Source organism: Protomyctophum parallelum (genome assembly GCF_964188405.1).
Source record: "Protomyctophum parallelum genome assembly, chromosome: 23".
Classification (NCBI taxonomy): Eukaryota; Metazoa; Chordata; class Actinopteri; order Myctophiformes; family Myctophidae; genus Protomyctophum; species Protomyctophum parallelum.
Window position 1 is genome coordinate 21,443,342 of NC_139715.1, and position 9,839 is coordinate 21,453,180.

The following is a 9,839-nucleotide window of genomic DNA, read 5'->3' on the forward strand; positions in this document are numbered from 1 at the left end:
AAGTAGTTGCTACACAACAAGATACAGTATGCATATTATGGCTGTTGATGGACACACATTTGGCCATGGCAGCCTGTGGGTCTGTGATCTACTGATGATGTGTCTCTCCAACCACAAACACTTCCTCACCCCTTCAACCCAAATCAAAATTATGGACAGTGATTGACTGTGGCCAAACGCACACACACACACACACACACACACACACACACACACACACACACACACACACACACACACACACACACACACACACACACACACACACACACACACACACACACACACACACACACACACACACACACACACACACACACACACAGTCTCTCACACACACACACACACACACACATACACACACACATACACACACACACACACACACACACACACACACACACACACACACACACAGCAAACATAGCCATTAAAGACCAGTAGCACTGGCAGGATATCAGGACTATTAATCATTCTCTTTCCTGTGGATTATTGATTGTAGAGTTTCTCTCTGCAATCTGTCTGTCTGTCTGTATGTCTGTGTGCCTGCCTGCCATTTCTCGCTTGTTAAAATGTGTCTGTCCTCTCTTGCCGGCCCCTCCTCCATCATCCCGTCTTACACACAGACTCTTTCTTTCTCTAACCCCCCTTCCTTGACTCTCTCTGCCTCACTTTCTCTTCATTCATCTCCAACATCTGTTCCCAATAAGGCTTGGTGTGCCTCGCGGCCGGTGAGAAGTTGAGAACAGACAGGATGTAGCCAAGTGACATGATTTAGTGCCAGGAGGAGCCGGAGACATTCTCTCTCTCTCCAGGAAACACTCATAAAAGTCCTCGTATTCCCTGCTCCTCGTTCCTATTTTCCCAGGAGTTATTTTCCCATCATCACCCTCGTCGTCGCAATCATGATCATCATCATCACCGCCGGAATCGTCTACTTTTTTTGTTGTTGTATTTTATTCTCTGCGTTGCATCTGTTCCTCTCATTAAGTTCCTTTACTTCTCTTCTCTCCTTCCTCTCTGGTGGCCTTTCATTCCTCCTCTCCTTTTTTTCTTCACCCTTCTTCAAGCAACTGCTTTTCTTGTGTGTGTGTGTGTGTATGTGTGCGTGCGTGTGTGCGGGCGTGCGCACGCGTGTCAGCAGAAGCAGACAGACTAGAGGAGTTTTTAGGTTTGAAAGTGATTAACTGTGATTGAATGAATGGAACAAGGCATCACAGCAGCCAAACAGGAGCTAATGTAATGGCTGACAAACAGAAGAAACAGTCACAACTAGATCACAATATAGAATAATACCATGATCAAATATATACTGTCTGATATAAAAGATATAATAGACCCCCTAGCAGCCCCCAGTGGCCATGATGCTTTTTCTATTCTTCAATAAAAATATACAAAGTCTTCAGAAAAGACCCAACTGAAGTAATTGTTTTTGGAGCCAAGGAAAAACTATTAAAAGTCAGTGCTCAGTTTTAGTCAGTAATGTTAAAAACCACAACCCAGGCCAGAAATCTTGGTGTGTTCATAGACTCAAAAACAAAGTCAGACTATATTTCAAGAATTCGGAGAGTATCCATATTATGGATATCACCATATTTGAATCATATCTGGTAATATTCTGGCAACAGAATCTAGGGATTCTTGGGTTTTTCGCCCAGTGTTATTATCTAGTATTCAAAGATTTATATCCCGGCAACATTTGGAAAAACAATGTGTTCATCTTCAGTATAGGCTAGACTACTGTAAGGCATATCGTTACAGGTCTCCCTAAAAATAGATCAGATGACTCCAGTTGATTCAAAACGCTGCTGCTCGAGTCCTATACCAAGAAAGTAGGTCATATCGCTCAAGTTCTTCGATTTTTACACAGACTTTCTGTCGGTCAAAGCATTGATTTCAGAATATTACTGTTGTTTTATAAAGTATTGAATGGCTTACGGCCAATACATTTCAGATATTGTTGTATAATCTATATTATGAACCATTCCAGACCTCTCAGGTCTGCTCTCTGTCTCCAGAATCTGAACGTTTTATGCATATCCCCGGAAACTGCAGGCTACAGCTCTTTGTTCTTTTAAATAACATTGATTGATTGAATACTTTATTGGCAGAAATGTAATCAGTACAGGGTACAGTCAAACAGAAATGTAATCAGCAGTATAGGATACAGTCAAACAGGATTACAAATAAAATGTCCATTCATAATAATATGAAGAAGAACAAAACAACAAAAATCAAATCATCATAAAAGGTAAAAATATTAAAATACCAAAACTATGTACAGGTTGGGGAACAAAGAAGGGGTTATAAGGAGGTGGGGGTAGTCACTAGACTAAGGGGGGGTAATCATTTCCTCTCCCTTTGAAAGGTGGATTTTCAGGCTTGTTTTAAAGGACGCCATGGATTTGCATTTTTTGAGGGAGGGAGTCTGGGCATTCCACACTTGGGTGGCAGTGCTGTAGAAGGAGAATTTGCCCATGTTTGTTTTGAAAGTGTGTGGTACCAGATCGTTGTTCTCGCTTCCTCTTGTATTGTGGCTGTGGGTGTCACTCACTTTTTTGAGGTAGTTTGTCAGGTATGCGGGTACAGAGGGCATTAATTTATTTATTAGTGTGATTGCCCTGCAACTATATAGTAATTGCTTATTGAGCTACTCGAGTGTGCACTGTGCAACCACACTCGCAATTTCCCCTATTCCGAATTTTCTAGTTTGCTTTGCATTAAGAACAATGACTTTATAAGTATGCTAACTCTCCAGGAAGAGAACGGCTATAGTCTCTATTCAAACTCACTCAGTGCCACAGTTCGCCTTATGACGCCAATGTCCACCAATGAGATGCAGAGTGAGTAGATGGAAATTGTGCCATTTTAAAATACCAAAACGCTACGCGGCCCTCACGTGTACGCTGCACAGCCGATCTGACCGATGTGTCTTTTAGTCATAGTTTTGGGGTACCTGTTGTACCTGTCTGCCTCTGTCCCTTTTGTGCCCATATATGGAGATCAGATTTCTGTATTGTATCTGACTGTCTGTCTACCTCTGTCCCTTACTGTATAGGCCCATAAATGGAGATCTGTTCTGGACAACCGCCTATCCAATCATTTTAATATGAATTCATAAGGAACAGGGGGAAAAGATGAACGTTTGAATACTGTAGTCGACATAAATTATGCACCCATGCATGCATTAGTACCACCATTAATGGTGACACGGATTTATGCATGCTTTCTGCACTCCCCCATACACACATCCCCATAACTATTCATTCCCCTACAAGCAATACTCTACAACAGTATATCTACCATGACAAACTGTGCTTTCCTCCTATGTTGGCTCACTCTGAGCTTCGCGTATATCTACCTGTTCGTTCACTAGCAAGGGACCACATCATCAATCAAGATGTGTTTGTGATGAACTAAATAAAACGAATCAGACTGGGCTTCACACATTAACTTTTGAAGGCACTTATCCTTCGAACAAGTACATTTCCCATTCACTTGTCTGGGCACAAAAGTCACTTGTATCACGGAGCATGTGCACACACAAATACAATTTAAATCTGTTGGTTTTGGTGAATACATGATGTATATTCTCAGTTTACAAGTTAATAGCCCTAGAATGTCTGATCTGATCTGATACATACATTTCATCGTCAGTCTGCTAACCGTGCGCAGATAGGACAGTGCTGTGTATTTAAAATACATGAAATGTATGTAAGATCACATACATTCTAGGGCTAACAAATTAACAGAAGTCCATCGATCGTCATGCATACTTTCGCAAAAGAGCGGGGCAGTCTATTTTCTGAATAGCGTATCGTTTTTTAATTCATATTCTTGATTTGATTTTAAAACATGTATGTTAATGTTTCATGTAATCATCGAGTCTTAAGATTGATCGCTCATTTAGCACAAAGAAAGACGATGATATTATGATGTCACTATATCACTATCTTTTCATTGGCACGTTTGACTGTCAAGGTTTCAGCCTCCAGGAAGAAACCCTAAATACAAAGTGAAGACATCATTGCACATAACCACACAAAGGGGTCTAATGAAGTACTGTCACCTCATAAACATGTGAAAAACTGGAAAAAAATAATAATTATCACGGCACTCCATCTAAGATGTTGGCCCACCACGCGGGAGACCTGGGTTCGATTCCCAGGCGTTACATATATGCATTGTGGGGAAGCTTTGAGGGAGTCCGCAAGCACCCCCCGGGCGCGATGAACCCCTTGAGGGCAACACAGAGAAGCAGAGTGTGTGGGAGTGGTGCAGAATGCGAGAGTGAAATAAAAGGGAGGGGAGAGGATTATAGGTGTGTATTTATAGAGGGTATATGCGCATGGAGTGGCAAAGTGAGTTTAACGTCGTTTAACGTTGTTTAATGCATATGATAGTCATGGCCAGAAAGTAGTTTTTTGCTACTCAGTAGGCGCTCCCGCGTAACTTCCGGATTTGATGATAATGTCAAGTGCATACCCTCATATACTGTATAGGAAAACAGAAATGTAATTGAGGTGTGGTCCTGCAGCTGAAAATCCACGAATAACTCCAAAACTATGGGTGAGTGGCAGTGCACTGCCCACACAGAAAGCATGGTGCCTACAAATACCGGTCTGGTAGAATAGCAGAAGTCAACCATGCACTGGTACAGTACGTCCTAAAATCCGTTTTGTCAGGACAAGCTTCTTTTCTATGGAAAATCATGGCTGGCTAAACACAGAGCGACCGACCCGTTTTGGAACTCTAACAAGCCGTGTGTATAGCTGGGAAAAAAAGGAAGAAAAAGTAACCTTGCCCCATTTTTCCCGTGCATTCTGTCCTCCACAATGTGAAACGGAGTCACTGTGTGGGCAGCTCTGATGCTTTTAGCCCACATTTCAGCATGCAGCCGCAGCTTCCTCCGTCAGGCATGGATTCAGTGGGTCGCAGGTGCAGCCTGAGGGGGGGGGGGGGGGGGGGGGGGGGAGGGGGGGGGGGCAGCCTGGTTGGTCCTGTGATGCTGCCATCCCCAAGGGGTGGAGCTGATGGAGGATGAGAGAGAGAGAGAGAGCACCAGGAGATGATGGGCTATACTAGGGTAGGACTGAGGTGAGCATGTTGGGTGAGCTGAGGTCGGTGCACGGGGGGGGGGGGGGGCACTTGATGACGAGGAGGATGGTGTTAATGATGAGGATGAAGGTGATGCTGGTGATTTTGATGAAGATGATGACGAGGGGGAGAATGATGGTGATGATCAGGATGAGGAGGATGAAGATGACGTGTGATGAAGAGGTTGATGATGAGAAGGAGGAGGAGGAGGATGGAGATGAATTGTGATGATGATGATGGTGGTGGTCGTAGTGATGGTGGTGATGACGATAACGATGATGACGATGATGACGATGATGAAGAAGAAGCAGGGCGGAGCAGACTGCGGCCCCATCATATCTGGGCCAGCAGGATTAGGGGGAGGCTCTGCAGATAAACCACCACAGGGGGAGGGGAGGGTGTGCGTGGGATTGTGCGTGTGTGTGTATGTGTGTGTGTGTGTGTGTGTCTGTCTGTCTGCGTGAGTGGTGGGCGTGTACGTGTGAGTGTGATTGTGCAGAGGTGGGTGCAGGGTTAAGCCATCCATAAAGACATGGGAGTCAGATATTGTAGATAAAGGCCGATCTCAGAAATGCACTCGCACTTTCATCTGATCTACACCCTCACTATACCAGAACCATTCAGAAAGGTGCGTGAGTGTGTGCGTGCGTGCATGTGCACATACATACACATACACGTGTGTTGTGTGATAGAGAAAAAGAGACAAAAGGAGAGTTTATGCCTCTTGCTTCCATGCATGTTCAATCCAGTAAACAATTTTGGCAACATTTTTCTTGCTGTGTCCATCTATTATCATAATCCCTGTTCACTGACATTACCATGTCAGCGTCGATTTAGTCTTCAAAGCAATTGTGCTTTGATGTAACCATGGAGGCCGGAGGAAACCATATGCAAAGTCTGGGAGGAGAAATGGAGAGCAGGTGTGTTCTGCACGATAAGAGTAGTTTGCATGAGTTTGCATAAAATTGCCCCTACATGTGTAGAGGAGAGCGAGAGCGCAAACGCATCGTATTGGCCTTTAACTGTAACCAATTGACCAGTAAAAGGAAGAAATTGCGCATGAGAGTGTGTGTGTGTGTGTGTGTGTGTGTGTGTGTGTGTGTGTGTGTGTGTGTGTGTGTGTGTGTGTGTGTCTGTGTGTGTGGATTACCCTCAGTCACCATCCCACGGTTCCGTTCGGGCCATGGGAGGAAGTATCCTTGGTGATCGACCGTCGGGAGCAGGCGGAACAGGGGGTGAAAGTGGGTCACTCTACACCACAGATTAAGGCACAGATCTGACGCACGCACACACACACACACACACACACAAGCACACAGACAAATAAACAAAGTCATGCAGAATATATCACATACAGAGAAAGAAACACATGCACCAACACAGGGATGTATGTTTACAGAATACTGGAATCAATATATGTCTATCTCATCACTTTCACCCTTTTCGACAAATACATTTATTTTCTTTTTCCAAAATAGCAGATCTACAAGCTATAACAACGTGTTGCTATGCGACACGTTGTTATAGCTTGTACAGCAGTTATTTGTGCTATTTCTCATGGTGAAATATATAGGGCTTAAGTGGTCAAAAAGCCATGGATTAGGCTAAAGTAGGAGACTGGTTATGCTCAATTTCTTGCATTTCAAAATAAAACAGCTCCATTCCACTAATGGACACAGACACAAGTGGACTTAAGCATTAAAGCCGAGACAGGCAAGTTGAGGGAAAAGCTTATGTCCATCAAAGTCCCACTTATGTCTCCCATGTCCCACTTATGTCCATCATGCCCCTCTTATGTCCACCACTGCCCAATTACAGCATGTCCGGTGCCAATGTTCTGAGTGTGCTGCCCCTCGCTGCAGATGAACCACTCTCTCAGTGGTCGAAGTTCAGAAGGATATAGCAGTCAGGGTTCAGGGGTAGAGGAAACTCCATGTGGAGGGCAGAGAATATAGACGGTCAGGGGTAGAGGAAACTCCATGTGGAGGGCAGAGACTAGACGGTCAGGGGTAGAGGAAACTCCATGTGGAGGCAGAGACTAGACGGTCAGGGGTAGAGGAAACTCCATGTGGAGGGCAGAGACTAGACGGTCAGGGGTAGAGGAAACTCCATGTGGAGGGCAGAGACTAGACGGTCAGGGGTAGAGGAAACTCCATGTGGAGGGCAGAGACTAGACGGTCAGGGGTAGAGGAAACTCCATGTGGAGGGCAGAGACTAGACGGTCAGGGGTAGAGGAAACTCCATGTGGAGGGCAGAGACTATAGACGGTCAGGGGTAGAGTGGCCGGTAGAGCTGCCAGGTTCCCAGTTTGATCCCACAGGCTCCCCCAGAGTTAGTGTCGAAGTGTCCTTGAGCAAGACGCTGAACCCCTAATTGCTCCCGATGTGCAGGTTTGTGCCTTGCATGGTTTCCTCCGATATCGGTGTGTGAATGGGTGAATGTAATGCACAATCTATGTAAAGCGCCTTGGATAAAGGCGCTATACAGTAAATGCACCTTTTATTTAAATCCTGCTGGCAACATTGACATTTGTCTGGAAAAAGAAAAGTATAGTAAAACAAATAAGTCAAATATTAACCCTGGCAGGGATGTTTTTTAATAATCTTCTAAAAATGAGTGATTCCATACAGACCGCAGGATTAATTTAATGAGTTTAAAGAGTAGAAATGTAGGGAAATCCTGGACTTTCTGTTCCATAAACCGCAATAAGAGAAGGTGTGTATTTCTGTGGCAAGCATGGTGTTCAGTGGGTGTGAAAAATGAAGAGTGCTGGTTGGCTGTAGAATCCATAATACATGCATTGATGCACACGCATGCATGGTTTGGGTTTCACCAATCCCAGGATTCCCAGCTTGATTGATCTTGATCCCCCAAATTGAAATCAGCTGCTGTGGAGCGTGGACATCCAGAAATGCTACATCTAGCAAGACTTCAAATGTTTAAGTTAAAAGACTTTTTGAGCCAGCTTTGTGGAATACACATATTTTAGACTAGAGGGACATGTCTGCATTCTTTGGCTATCAGAGTTGATTGGCCAACAATTGCAATGGAATTAATTTGTTCCATCTCCATCGAGTAGGTGCTCAGCTTGCATCCTTCTTGAACATTTATTTTAGTTTTTAGGCTCTGCTAACTCAAGTTGCTTAGAGGAACTGATCAAATCACTGAAGATGCTTATCAATGTTATCTACTACTGTTTTAAATGTCGCTATGGGGACAAAAGTACAATATTTTGTTTGAAAAGCAGCGGAGTAAAAGTCCTGCACTTGCAAAACAATTACTCAAAAAGTACTGTCCACCACTGGTCCCTTCCATTGAGACCACACATGTCTGAGGACATGAGAGCAGTGTTGATTTCGTCGAGTAATACTATGACAAAAAATGTCCGACTACCTTTTTTCACTGCCGAAAACTAAATGGAAACTAAATATAAACTAAGCTACCATTATGATAGTATGATGACTAAAACTAAGACTAAATATATTGACAATTTCGTCAACAAATATGGGAAATGGAACTAGTGGACAAGAGATCCAGTATAAATCATTTTACACTTGGTTGCATGCTGAAAATAGTGACGCGTTGTGAGCTTGTAGAGTGTAAGTCATTACGACGGCATCAAATACAACTGTACAATTAGTCGATTAAAATCTTATGATATTCAGTCGACTAAAACTAGACCAACATGTGACTAAAACTAAATGAAAACTAGAGACTATGGCTAAAACTAAAATCAAAATTTGCTGTCAAAATCAACAATGGCCTGAGGACATGAGAGGACTGTAATGGCCTCATTACTGTGGGGACAACCCCATTTTGGCTTCCATCCATGTACAGTAGCTGTAATGAGGGTAGGCAGGCGTCCATGGCACAGCTAGGCCTGTCACAATTATTACGTAATCGCCTAATCACAATTATTTGAGATAATCGCAATTATTTCGCATAATCGTCATAATCGTCTTAATCTTGTCCATGTTGATTTTTTTTTGTTATATTTTATATAACGTATTCAAAGAATAGTGGAAATAGCACCTCTACAAGCTCACAATGCATCGGAGTGTGAGCTTGTAGATTGGCTAGTTCCACTCTTTATTCTTTATTTTGTTATTAAATATATTAATAACAAAGGTTATTAAATATATTAGTTATTTATTTTTATATATTTTTGTTTATGAAGCCTAAACAAATGTAATTTTTCTTTGAACTTTTTTATTGAACATTTACTTTCTGTTGAGATGGAGGGAACCCTGTTACTGAACAAACACTACCGGTATATAGCAAATCATTCTGAATCTGAATAGAGATACGGTATTTAACAATTGTTTTAAACAAAGAAATATCACTTATTTCACACCCCCTTTAATGCTGAAGGTTTTACCAGTATGTACACATACATTATGTCCACACACTCTCCAGATGTTGAAGTGGAAAATTCCACAGGATCATCATTATACTCTAATAGCTTAGTATGTATACAATATACAATATACTGTATATTGAATGTTTTGTGTATGCATGTAAATCATAATTATTACCGAAGGCTATTTCCCCCACAATATTAGCATTTTAAAGTAGGTCAGCAGTTCTATTCTAGTTCCACATTTATTTTATATGACCAGAGCTCATTTATTTTATAGTTAAAACCACGTGATAACACCCATGCATTAAAATGTAATGTTAGAGCCACGGGCGAGGTGTGGAAGAGTCATGTTTCTGACACACACATGACAAAGATCTCAGAC